The sequence below is a fragment of the Morus notabilis genome, unplaced genomic scaffold, assembly GCF_000414095.1.
Source record: "Morus notabilis unplaced genomic scaffold, ASM41409v2 Scaffold352, whole genome shotgun sequence".
NCBI classification, from domain to species: domain Eukaryota; kingdom Viridiplantae; phylum Streptophyta; class Magnoliopsida; order Rosales; family Moraceae; genus Morus; species Morus notabilis.
In genome coordinates, this window is record NW_010367325.1 from 4905 (window position 1) to 16647 (window position 11743).

The 11743-nt window shown below is 40.3% G+C and overlaps 1 non-coding gene and 1 pseudogene across 1 annotated transcript; one reads left to right on the forward strand and one right to left on the reverse strand.

Annotated features, from left to right (window-relative positions):
* LOC112094328 overlaps positions 1 to 4252 on the reverse strand; it is an 8837-nt pseudogene extending 4585 nt beyond the window's left edge.
* A 631-nt stretch (positions 4253 to 4883) lies between these two features.
* LOC112094331 lies at positions 4884 to 4990 on the forward strand. The gene has a single exon (XR_002903477.1). It is a non-coding gene; the product is annotated as a small nucleolar RNA R71 (small nucleolar RNA).
* Positions 4991 to 11743: the final 6753 nt, after the last annotated feature.

Consider the following 11743-nt stretch of genomic DNA (forward strand, 5'->3'; position numbering starts at 1 on the left):
AAACAAATATAAAATCACACAAAATCAAACTAAAAATAAAAGCACACAAAACACACCAAACGAAACAAAGAAACAAAAATATGATACAAAAGGGTTGGAAGCAAACTCCTCAAGGTTGGTAAACTGGAGCCTCGAGAATGATCTCTTCGGCACACACGCTCAATGTAATGCTTCAGTTTCTGGCCATTGACTTTGAATACTCTCCCATCGCTCGGGTCCTCAACCTCGACAGCACCATTGGGAAAAACCTGTTTCACCACAAATGGACCAGTCCACCGCGATCTCAACTTACCTGGGTGGAGATGCAAAGGGGAGTCATAAAGATGCACCCGCTAATTTGGCTCAAAATTCTTTCTCAGGATCTGCTTGTCATGAGCCGCTTTCATTTTTACCTTGTAGATCCTGGAATTGTCGTATGCGTCGTTCCTTAACTCCTCAATCTCAGACAATTGGAGCTTTCTTCGAATACCTGCAGCATTGAGATCAAAGTTAAGGGCCTTGACGGCCCAATAAGCTTTATGTTCGAGCTCGATAGGTAAATGACAGGCTTTCCTAAAGACAAGCCTATAGGGACACATCCCAAGAGGGGACTTGTAAGCAGTGCGGTATGCCCAAAGAGCGTCAAGAAGACGTAAGGACCAATCCTTGTGGTCGGGGTTTACCGTCTTTTCCAGAATTTGTTTGATCTCCCTATTCGCCAACTCAGCTTGGCCATTCATTTGTGGATGATAGGCAGTAGCAACCTTATGAAGCACACCGTACTTGTGCATAAGAGTCTCAAATGAACGGTTGCAGAAATGAGTGCCTTGATCACTGATGATAGCACGTGGAGTGCCAAACCTAGATAACACATTCTCCTTCAAGAACTTAACAACTGTTGCATTATCATTGGTTCGACACGACACGGCTTTAACCCATTTAGAAACGTAATCCATAGTGAGGAGGATGTAAAGGTACCCAGAAGAAGGCGAAAATGGTCCCATAAAGTCGATCTCCTAACAATCAAATATTTCTATCACAAGAATCGGGTTCAAAGGCATCATATGGCGGGGGGACAAAGGACCTAACTTCTAGCACTAGACACAGGAATGACAGAATTGATTAGTGTCCTTGAACAAAGTAGGCCAATAAAGACCACACTGTAAGATTTTTGCGGCGGGATTTTTTACAGAAAAAAGACCACCACATGCATCGTTATGGCAGAAGATCAGAACACTAGTAATCTCATCATCAGGAATGCATCGTCTCATGATTTGGTCGGGACAGTACTTGAAAAGATATGGATCATCCCAATAGAAGTTTCGCACTTTGACTAAGAACTTGCGTTTATCTTGTGCATTCCAATTAGAAGGAAGTTCGCCCATCACCAAGTAGTTTACGATATGAGCGTACCAAGGCAGCTTAGTGACGGCGAAAAGATTTTCATCAGGGAAGTTATCATAGATGGCAGGGCCATCAGCGGGATCATTGAACCCGAGTCGAGACAGATGGTCGGCAACGACATTCTCGACACCTTTCTTGTCCTTGATGGTCAAGTCAAATTCCTGCAATAGAAGGATCCACCTAATTAATCGCGCCTTAGCATCCTTTTTGGAAAGGAGATACTTGAGGGCGGAATGATCTGTAAAGACGGTGATGGGTGAGCCGATCAGATATGCACGAAACTTGTCAAGTGTAAAGACCACATCGAGCAACTCTTTCTCAGTGGTTGAGTAATTCATTTGAGCACTATTTAGAGTTCTACTTGCGTAATATACAACAAAGGGCTTCCCTTCCCTTTGTTGACCAAGGACTGCCCCCACAGCATAATCGCTTGCGTCACACATGATCTCAAATGGAAAGCTCCAATCTGGTGACTGAATGATGGGGGCGGAAGTTAACTTCGCCACAAGCATTCAGAAAAAATTCTCACACTTTTGTGTCCAATCGAACACGGCATCTTTGGCCAGGAGGTTACAAAGTCGACGAGAAATTGCTGAAAAATTTTGTATGAACCTCCTGTAAAAACCAGCATGCCCCAGAAAAGACCGAATGTCTTTGACAGTCTTAGGGGTGGGCAAGTTTGAGATAAATTCAATTTTGGACTGATCAACCTCAATCGCTTTTTCAGAAACAACATGCCCCAAGACTATGCCAGATGGCACCATGAAATGACACTTCTCCCAGTTAAACACGAGACTCTTCTCTTCACATCTCTTAAGCACAGCTTCTAAGTTGAGAAGGCACGAGTCGAAGGAGTCGCCGAAGATGGTCAAATCATCCATGAACACTTCCATACACTTCTCGACCATGTCGCTAAAAATGCTCATCATGCACCTCTGAAAGGTGGCCGGTGCATTACACAACCTAAATGGCATACGCCGAAAAGCATAAGTACCAAAAGGAAAGGTAAAAGTAGTCTTATCTTGATCCTCTAATGCAATCTCGATCTGATAATAGCCTAAGTAGCCATCAAGAAAGCAATAGTAAGGATGACCAGCCACACATTCTAGGATTTGGTCGATGAATGGAAGCGGAAAGTGATCCTTGCAGGTGGCAGCGTTCAGCTTTTGATAGTCAATACACATTCGCCAACCCGTCACAGTCCTTGTGGGAACAAGAGCCCCTTTCTCATTTTCCACCACTGTCACCCCTGATTTCTTGGGCACTACCTGAGTTAGACTAACCCATTTGCTATCAGCGACTGGATAGATGATTCCTGCATCTAGAAGCTTCAAGACTTCATTCTTCATGACCTCTTGCATCGTCGGGTTCAGTCACCTTTGGGGATCCCTTCGTGGATTAACCCCGGCTTCCAAGTTGATGCGATGAGAGCAAATTAAGGGGCTAATGCCCTTAATGTCAGCAATCGTCCAACCTAATGCCAATTTGTGTTCACACAGCATGTCAACTAACCGCTGCTCTTCAAATGCATCAAGTTTAGATGAAATGATGACAGGAAAGGTATCACCAGCTCCCAGGAAGACATGTTTCAGATTCTTAGGCAGTGAGCCGGGTTGAGGTTTGGGGTCTCTTCGGTGGATGGTTTCGACTTTTCTTTTTCTCGAGGTAGCTCTTCAAAGTGTGGTTGCCAAAACTTGGTCCCTCTGCCTTGTGAGTCTTTGAAAATGGTAACATTGTTGGCCAACTCACAAGGACCGAAACTCTTAGATTCAAAAATGCGGAGGAAATCGTCAAGATCATCAAAATTGCTACACAATTGAACCTCCTCCAAGACGAGTGTGTCAATTAGAAATGACTGGTGACACTCATCATCATCACGTGGTTGCTTTGCAACGTGAAAAACATTCACCTCCAAAGTCATGTGCCCAAAGGATATTTTCATCAGACCATTCCTACAGTTGATGAGAGCATTAGCTGTAGCAAGGAAAGGTCTTTCGAGGATAATGGGAATCTTGGACTCCATACTCACCACGGATTGAGTATCCAAGACTAGAAAGTCAACGGGATAATAGAACTTATCAACTTGAACCAAAACATCCTCAACTATCCCCCGAGGCTTCTTGATCGATCGATCAGCCAGCTGCAGAACCACAGATGTGGGCTTAATTTCTCCAAGACCAAGTTGTGAGTAGATAGAGTATGGCATGAGGTTAACACTCGCTCCTAGATCAAGCAAAGCTTGGCTGAACTCATGTGTCCCAATCTAACTGGAAATTGTGGGACAACCGGGATCCTTGTACTTGGGCGGTGTTTTCTGGTCAATCACCGCGCTTACTTGTTCTGTCAAGAATGTTGTCTTCTTGACATAGTGCTTCCTTTTGATAGTGCATAGATCCTTGATAACCTTAGCATAAGCAGGCACTTGCTTGATAACATGAAGCAAAGGAAGATTAATCTTCACTTGAGTCAAGTGCTCTAGGATCTCACTTTGGTGTTCTGGTACTTTTCCAGTTGGACACAAAGCTTGAGGAAAAGGCACCTTTACCGGAACATTCGTTGGCTCATTTTTCTCAGGGACAACTTCCTTACTACTCGAAATGGTGGCACTTGTTGACGGTTCTTCCATAATCTTACCACTACGAGTACTGATGGCATTCACCTCCTTAAAATTTTGATTATCAGGACATGAGGTTTGCGCCATATGTTGACCCTTTGGGTTTGACTGAGCTTGTGAAGGGAACTTGCTGCGTTCTTGAACAGCCAAAGCTCCAGTCAGCTTCGTGATTTGACTATTCATTTCTTTACTTTCCTCCACCATTTGCATGAACAGTGACTCAAACTTCTGATTCGTCTTACTCTGCACCTCCATGAAAGATTGCAAGGTGTTCTCAAGAGAACTCCTTGGCTGATGCGAATTGTATTAAGGTGCAGAATACGCCTTTGGTGGTTGCGGCTGTTGCTCAGTTCTCCATTGTCCTCCTGATGGTTGTGCTTTGTTGGAATCTCTCCAACTGAAGTTTGGATGGTTCCTCCAGCCAGGATTGTATGTGTTAGAGAAGGGTTTGTTGTATACCCCTAAGGCATTGCATTGCTCCTCATAAACTCCTATCATTTCACCATAAGCAGGACAATCCTTAGCTAGATGTTCCACCCCACCACAGACAAATCATGGTTCATGTGTCTCTGCCCTTGCGACCGTGTGGATTCCTCTACCTTCTTTGCCTTTGAGGGCCTCGATTTGCCTTGTCAAAGATTCGACTTGGGCTTTGAGGTTGTCCTCCTCCCTTAATTGATAGATTCCAACCAGTCGGGACCTATTGGTGCTATCAGTAGCACTAGGTCTGGTCCAAGTGTGGATTTTGTTGGCTAACTCGTTGAGATACTCAAAAGCCTCCTCGGGATCCTTTTAGAAAAACTCACCATTGCACATCATCTCCACAAATTGGCGCTCTTGAATCGTGAGTCCTTCGTAGAAATAACTGACGAGGCACCAACTCTCGTAACCATGGTGAGGACACTGATTTAACAAATCCTTGAACAGTTCCCAAACTTGATACAAAGTTTCATTGTCCTTCTGGGTAAAGGTCGAGATCTGTCGCTTCAGACCATTGGTCTTATGGTGAGGAAAATACTTGTTGAAAAATGTTGTCATCATTTTTTCCCAACTTCCAATAGACCTAGGTCGCAGAGAATACAACCAGCTTTTAGCCTTGTCCTTCAAAGAGAAAGGAAAGAATTTCAATCGCACAGAGTCCGCGGCTTCAGCTCAGTTGTGAAAAGTGGCCACCACTTCTTCAAACTCCCTAATATGCACGTATGGATTCTCGCTCTCTAACCCGTGAAAGGTCGGCAAGAGTTGGATCATGCCCGGCTTGAAATCCAAATTTGGCATATTAGGGGGAAACATTATGCATGACGGTGTGGCCGCACGTGTAGGGTGAAGATAATCGTTCAACGTCTTCTGCTGGACCTCCTCGTTTTGAGCCATCGCGAACGGATTTGCAACTGCTAATGAGGCTGGGGTCGAAGGAGGACTAGACGTGTAGGATGAAACTTCGCTAGGGTTCTCCGGTCTTATTACGAATCTCCCTAATTCGTCTCTATAACGATTCATTCACTTTACAACGTTTCACTTTTTTTTTTTGTATTTTTTTAATTTTTTTAAATTTTTTTAAACAAAGAAATCAATAATGTAGAATCGCGAATCGCAACCCCTAAGAGTGCTCCCAGGAAAGATTGGTGGGGCGAGGCTTCCTTAAAAACCAACCTCCTAGACAGAGCAACGTTTCCAGGAAAGACTGGTGGCGTAGAACGCTAACAGGAACCGGCCTCCTAGACAGAACTCTCTTAGTTTGTACTTTCCAATGTTTCCACAAAATTGCTTGAAAAATGTATTAATTTTTATGATGTATTTTATGACGTGTTTTATGAAATGTTAAACGTTAGATATTAGTACCCTAAGTTAATACTATTCTAAAACCTAAGGTTATACAAATTATGACAAATTAAGAGTCCTAATTTAATGTCTAAATTGGTCACCTAAGAGTCACAACCTAAGAATTAATACTATTTATGAATGAAAAAAATAATAATAATAAAAATAAGTAAAAATAAAAAATAAAAATAAAAATAATTCTAAGCAATTAATAATAATAAGAAACGGAATTAAAAGAAGAGAGTTAAAGCTAATGAAGCATGAACAATAAAACTGACAACGAACAAAATGACCAAAATAATATTAATAATAATAAAATATAATAAAGTAAAGAAGAACTAAGAAAAGAAAAGACACAGCAACACGTTTTTAACTAAACACAATGTAACAAAACTTCAAAAACACAGGAACACGACAACTAATTACGGACACAAATAAGTAAATAAAAAAAAATGACGTTTTTTTTTTTTTTTTTGAAACGTGCCAAACAAAAAAAAAATAAAAAAAATAAAAAAATAAAACCGAATAGTACCTACCTCTTTTGCTAATTATCTACTAAACAATCTTGTTGACGCACCTCCCCGGCAACGGCGTTAAAATTTGATTACGTCCAAACGTGTACAAAAACAAGTGGTCAATTGTAGTACAATTTGAACGGTCGATCCCACGAGGAGGTGTTAAATTGAACAAGAAACGACTAGTAAATAAAAAATGTTAGAAAAGTAAGCAATGAAACAAAGAAAAGAAATGAGTATGTTTGATGATTTTTTTGAACAATTTAAAATAGAGAAAACTCAATAATAAAAAGTGGTAAGGCATTGAGAATCCTCCATATGCTTTGTTCACCTATTTGGATTTTGATTCATAAATTGACTCAATTGAAAGTTTCACATCCCAAACAATCAATCGGAAAATAAATATTTGAAGAACATATGAATTAAAAATGTATTCGAGTAAATAAAATTCTAACGTTTAGAATTAGGAAAAATTATCTTATGAGAAATCTAAGAGCGACAATATACCGTTGGTAATATTACAGTAAAAGACTACTCATAAAACAATACCTATCAATATATAATATAATGCAACAATCACATAAAAAGAGCTTGACTAGATTTATATGAAAGTTGACAATAAAATATATTGATAAGAAGAAGAAATATGATAAAAGAAAATTATTTACTCAAATGTATAAAACTTACAAATCATTGGAGGATCAAAATCCAAACAAGTTCACTACACATATAGGATCATCTCTAACCTCACCTAAATATTCTAGCCTAGCTTGCACATAATTCTCATAAAATTCTAAAAAGAAAGTATAGGAATAAGAACAAGAAAATAAAAGAAAATGTGTGAGAATTTAGACTCTAAAATCAACAACCTAAACACCTTGATTTGACCCTATTTATAGAGTTTTTAGGCCATGTCAAGGATGTTGCAATTAGCAAGAAAATGTATAGGGGCGTGTTATCCAAAAATTGGATTTACAAGGTTCTAATATGAGATTGAATGCTAAAACCATCCAACGGAACCAAAACGGAACGCTGCTGAAGAATACCAAACGGATGGGACACGTGTCACGAGCTGATTCGCGGAGAGGAAAAAATGTTACACAGCTGGTTCCACGCAGGGGGAAGACCTGACGCGTGGCACGCGCTGATTTGCGGAAGGAGGAGATGCAACTGTGCAGAGACACGTGTCGGTAGGCTGAGAGGCGGAGAGAAAGAAAAAGGCCGACAGCTGGGACACGTGGTGCGAACTGATTGGGAGGCTGCTGCGACGCGGGCCCACGCGGAGAGGAAAGGAAAAACGCCTTGACGCGCACGTGGAGAAGACTTGCCCGAGGGGAGAGCTGTGCTCGCCAAGCGTGCGTGCGCAAGGGGACTGCTGGGTCCCACGCGTCTACGCGCAACAGAAATTGACACGTGGCGCGCTGGTGAGACTCGCGTGGCTCGACTCCAATCGGCTTGGCACGGCGGACGGCTGGGCGCTGATGGGCTTCTAATGGGTTTCTTAGTGGGCTGAATTGGGCTCAACTTTTGGGTTTTGCTTGGTAAACTAGCACAAATCCAATTGTTTTCTTCAAAAACCTGAAAAATAAAATAAATCCAATTAAAATTAAATCCTCTAAATTTAGGAATATTTGAAATTAAAATCACAAATTTGATAAAATAATTTGACAATTATTAACATTAAAAGTGCAAATTTGTGCACTTATCAACAACCTAGAATTACGATTTCCCTCAACACTTTCATTCAAGCAATCTCACCCTTCCTCATTCTGATTAATAAAACCCAGTTGCTAATCAAGATCCCTAGTTTTATTTAAGTGACTCTTTCGACACCCCATAAACATACCTATTTCAATTTATTCACTATATTTCTATGAGAATTAAGTCAAAATAGATTCAGTAAACACAAATCCTAAATTGATTGCATATGGCATGGAAGTATATTTCTATCTCACACACAAATCTAATCAATTCTGATAGACTGATAAAAGATCATATGCTATTCTATCCAGGGCTAAACGCAAAATCAACTTTTTCAAGCAAATTGAGATTTTCCAGAATCAATCTAACCGTTGGCAAAACAATTAGAAGCAATAAAGATAAGATAGAATAAACAACTGAATTTCATTAATCATGAATGAGAAAAAACGTGAAAATAACTAAAACTATATGTTGAGTTCCATTGCAATTCCAGGCAAAAGAGATTAGCCCATGACCAAACTATTAAAACTCATCCGAAAAATAGAAGGATTCATCTGCAAAAGCTTTAACGAGATGAAAGAAGAAATTGATTCTAGAAATACTGATGATGCGCTCCAACTCTTCAATGCCCCCTATTAATCTGTGCAAAAATCTTCTTTTTTCGTTGTCTCGAGCACCTCCTACCGTTCGCTGCCCCCTTGCCTCGTCTGATCCTCCCTTCTCTTGCGTAAACTCCTCGTCATCTCACTTGCCTAATCTACCAGCCACCCTGTTATTCCCTAAAACCAAGGGATAGAGCTTCAGAAGCCACACATCTTGCTCCTCCATGATCTTGTGTTTATCTCTTTTATTTATTTATTTGTTTTTTTGAAATTCAAATCCGCCTCTTTTATCCTACACAACCGAGATAAGGATAAACTTTCATAAAAAGAAAGTAAAATGACAATATCACTAAGTTAACTTAACTTGATTAAAAATAATATAAAATAAATAAAAATTCTCAAGAACATAGCTAATTTAAGTGCACAAAAGAATGGTAAAATAACTCTATTTTATTGAGTTACCAATTAGTGTTAGATTTGCCTAGAAGATGAAACTCAACTTATATAATGCTTCAACAATGCATCCCCTATAAGGATGCTATAATAAACTATATGTGTGCAAAAGTACGAGTAGGACATATAGATGCATATGATTGGCAAATTACTGAAGTTTTGTATTAATTTTTAGGTAGGTTTCATGAAGTTACTCTAAAACTTAGTGGAACATATTACCCAACATCACCTTTAGCTTTAGGTGAACTTTTAAGAATTAGTATTTTATTTAGTGAATATAGGGAGGACCCAATATTAGGAGTTCCACAGTTCATTATTGCTGATGTTCCTCCGGCCCAGATCAAAGCGGCATTAAGTCTGCCCCTGAGCTTTTCTGTCATCTTCCAAGCTTTGTATGAGTCCTTCTTTGAGCAGGACTGGGAGAGCGTGACTCGGGCTTCTCTGATCGGCCGCACGCGCCAGCAGATCTCTCTCCAGATCCATGTATACTTTGCCGCCTATATGTCGCATTTTTGTTTCTCTTTTTCTCTCTTATTAACAGATTCCTTTTGACTTGGCAGTCCCTTGTCCTCTCTCTTCTTAACTTTATCGACATGGTTAAGGTGGAAGAGAGAAGTAGGGGAATGGATCGCATTGAGGGACGTTTGAAGGCTCTCCTAAAAAAGGAAAGAGATAGTAAGGAGAAGACTTCAAAGAAGCTTGCCCTCGTCTCCAAGCAGCTGGATGAAGTGAAAGCAGATCTGGAGCGTGCCTGGAAGGAGAATGAACTCATCCGTAAAGAGGCTGTCAAGTCCAAGGATGTCTTCCGAAAGGAGGGGTATAACCTTGGTAAGCAGGAGGGCTATGACCTGGGCAAGGAGGAAGGAGTTAAGGAATTTGTTGCTTCCACCGAGTTTGCTCGGAATAATGCGGACGTCGCTGCTAAGGCCGTCGAGGATTTTAAAACCTCTGAGGAGTTGCATGATATGTGTGCCAGTGACATGCTGTCTATTGGTGAATAGATCATGGCTAGGATTAACAGGCATCTGCCTGGCGTCAACTTGGACTTCCTCTATGAGCTCCCTTCTAATGACAAAGGCTCTCCTACCGAAGGTGGGGGCGATGAGGGCAGCGACGGAGTCGGGGAAGCTGTAGCTGATGGTGGTGAGGGCAATCAAGGCGGTCAAGGCGACGAGGCCTAAAGTACTGGGAGCCGATCCCTAACTTTCTTTTTTTTGTAATATTGTTTCATTATTCGGACAATGGATTGCATATATATATATATATATATATATATTTGTTTTTTACATGTATCTAATTGCCTTTATTTTTAAGTTTATTTAAATTCTGTTAAGTTAATCATCTCTCCTCGGAGGAGGCGATGTTTCATTTTGCCCCTTAGGGTCATCGTTTCAGCAAATTCCTTAAAATTTGCTAACTAAATCGTTTCTCCTCTTTGGAGGAGGCGACGCTTTATTTTGCCCCTTAGGGTCATTGATAAGTGCATGGAAATGCACCTAAATTGTTCATAATTGCTAAATAAATTAAGTTTTAATTGAATATTTTTGTGGAATCAATATTTTGTGGAAGTTAATTTGTTCATAATTGTTAAATAAATTTGGCTTTAATTAAATATTTTCATGGAATTAATTTTTTGTGGAAGTATTTGATTTAATTTAATTAAATTTGTTTTGTAGGGAAATAAGACATTTAGGCCAAAACTAAAAGAAAAAGAAAATGAAGCCCATCAGCAAGCCCAGCCATCCGCTAGCCGAGTAGCCGAGCCAAGCCGCGCGAGCTTCACCAGCCGCGCCACGTGGCGATCTCTGCCTTCGTCCCCCGCATTTTCCCTCACTTTCGCGCGCGTTCCGTCCATGCCAAGCCCAAGTCGCGAGTTCCAATTACGCACGTGTAAGCCAGCCCCTCTTTCCTCTCCGCGTGAGACCCAGCTGTCCCCTTACACACGCGCGCTTGGCATGCACCGCCCATCCCCCTGCGCGAGTCTTTTCCATGCGCGCGTCAGGCCGGTCTGCATTCCTCTCTTTGGAGGAGGCGACGCTTTATTTTGCCTCTTATTTTCTTGCTCTTTTTCTCATACTTTCTTTTAGAATTTTATGGGAATTATGTGCAAGTTAGGCTAGAGTTCTTTGGTGAGGTTAGGGAGAAACCTATATGTGAAGTGATCTTGAGTGGATTTTGATTCTCCATTTGTTCTCCAAAGTTTATATATTTGAGTGATTAATTTTCTTGTATCTTCTTCTAATTTCTCATATTGATATATTCTATTGTCAACTTTTATATAAATCTAGTCAAGCTCTTTTTATGTGATTGTTGCATGATACTATATATTGGTAGGTATTATTTTATGAGTAGTCTTTTACTGCAATATTGCCAACGATATATTGTCGCTTTTAGATTTCTCATAAGATAACTTTTACTAATACTAAATGTAAGAATTTTACTCACTCAAATACATTTTAATTCACATGTTCTTCAAATATTTATTTTTCGATTGTTAGTTTGGGATGTGAAACTTTCAATTGAGTAATCTCAAAAATTAAAATCCATTCGGGTGAACGAAGCATATAGGGGAATCTTGATGCCTTACCGGTTTTAACTATATAATTTTCTCATACATTTTTCTTACACTTGAACTTCTCAACTATACTTTCATT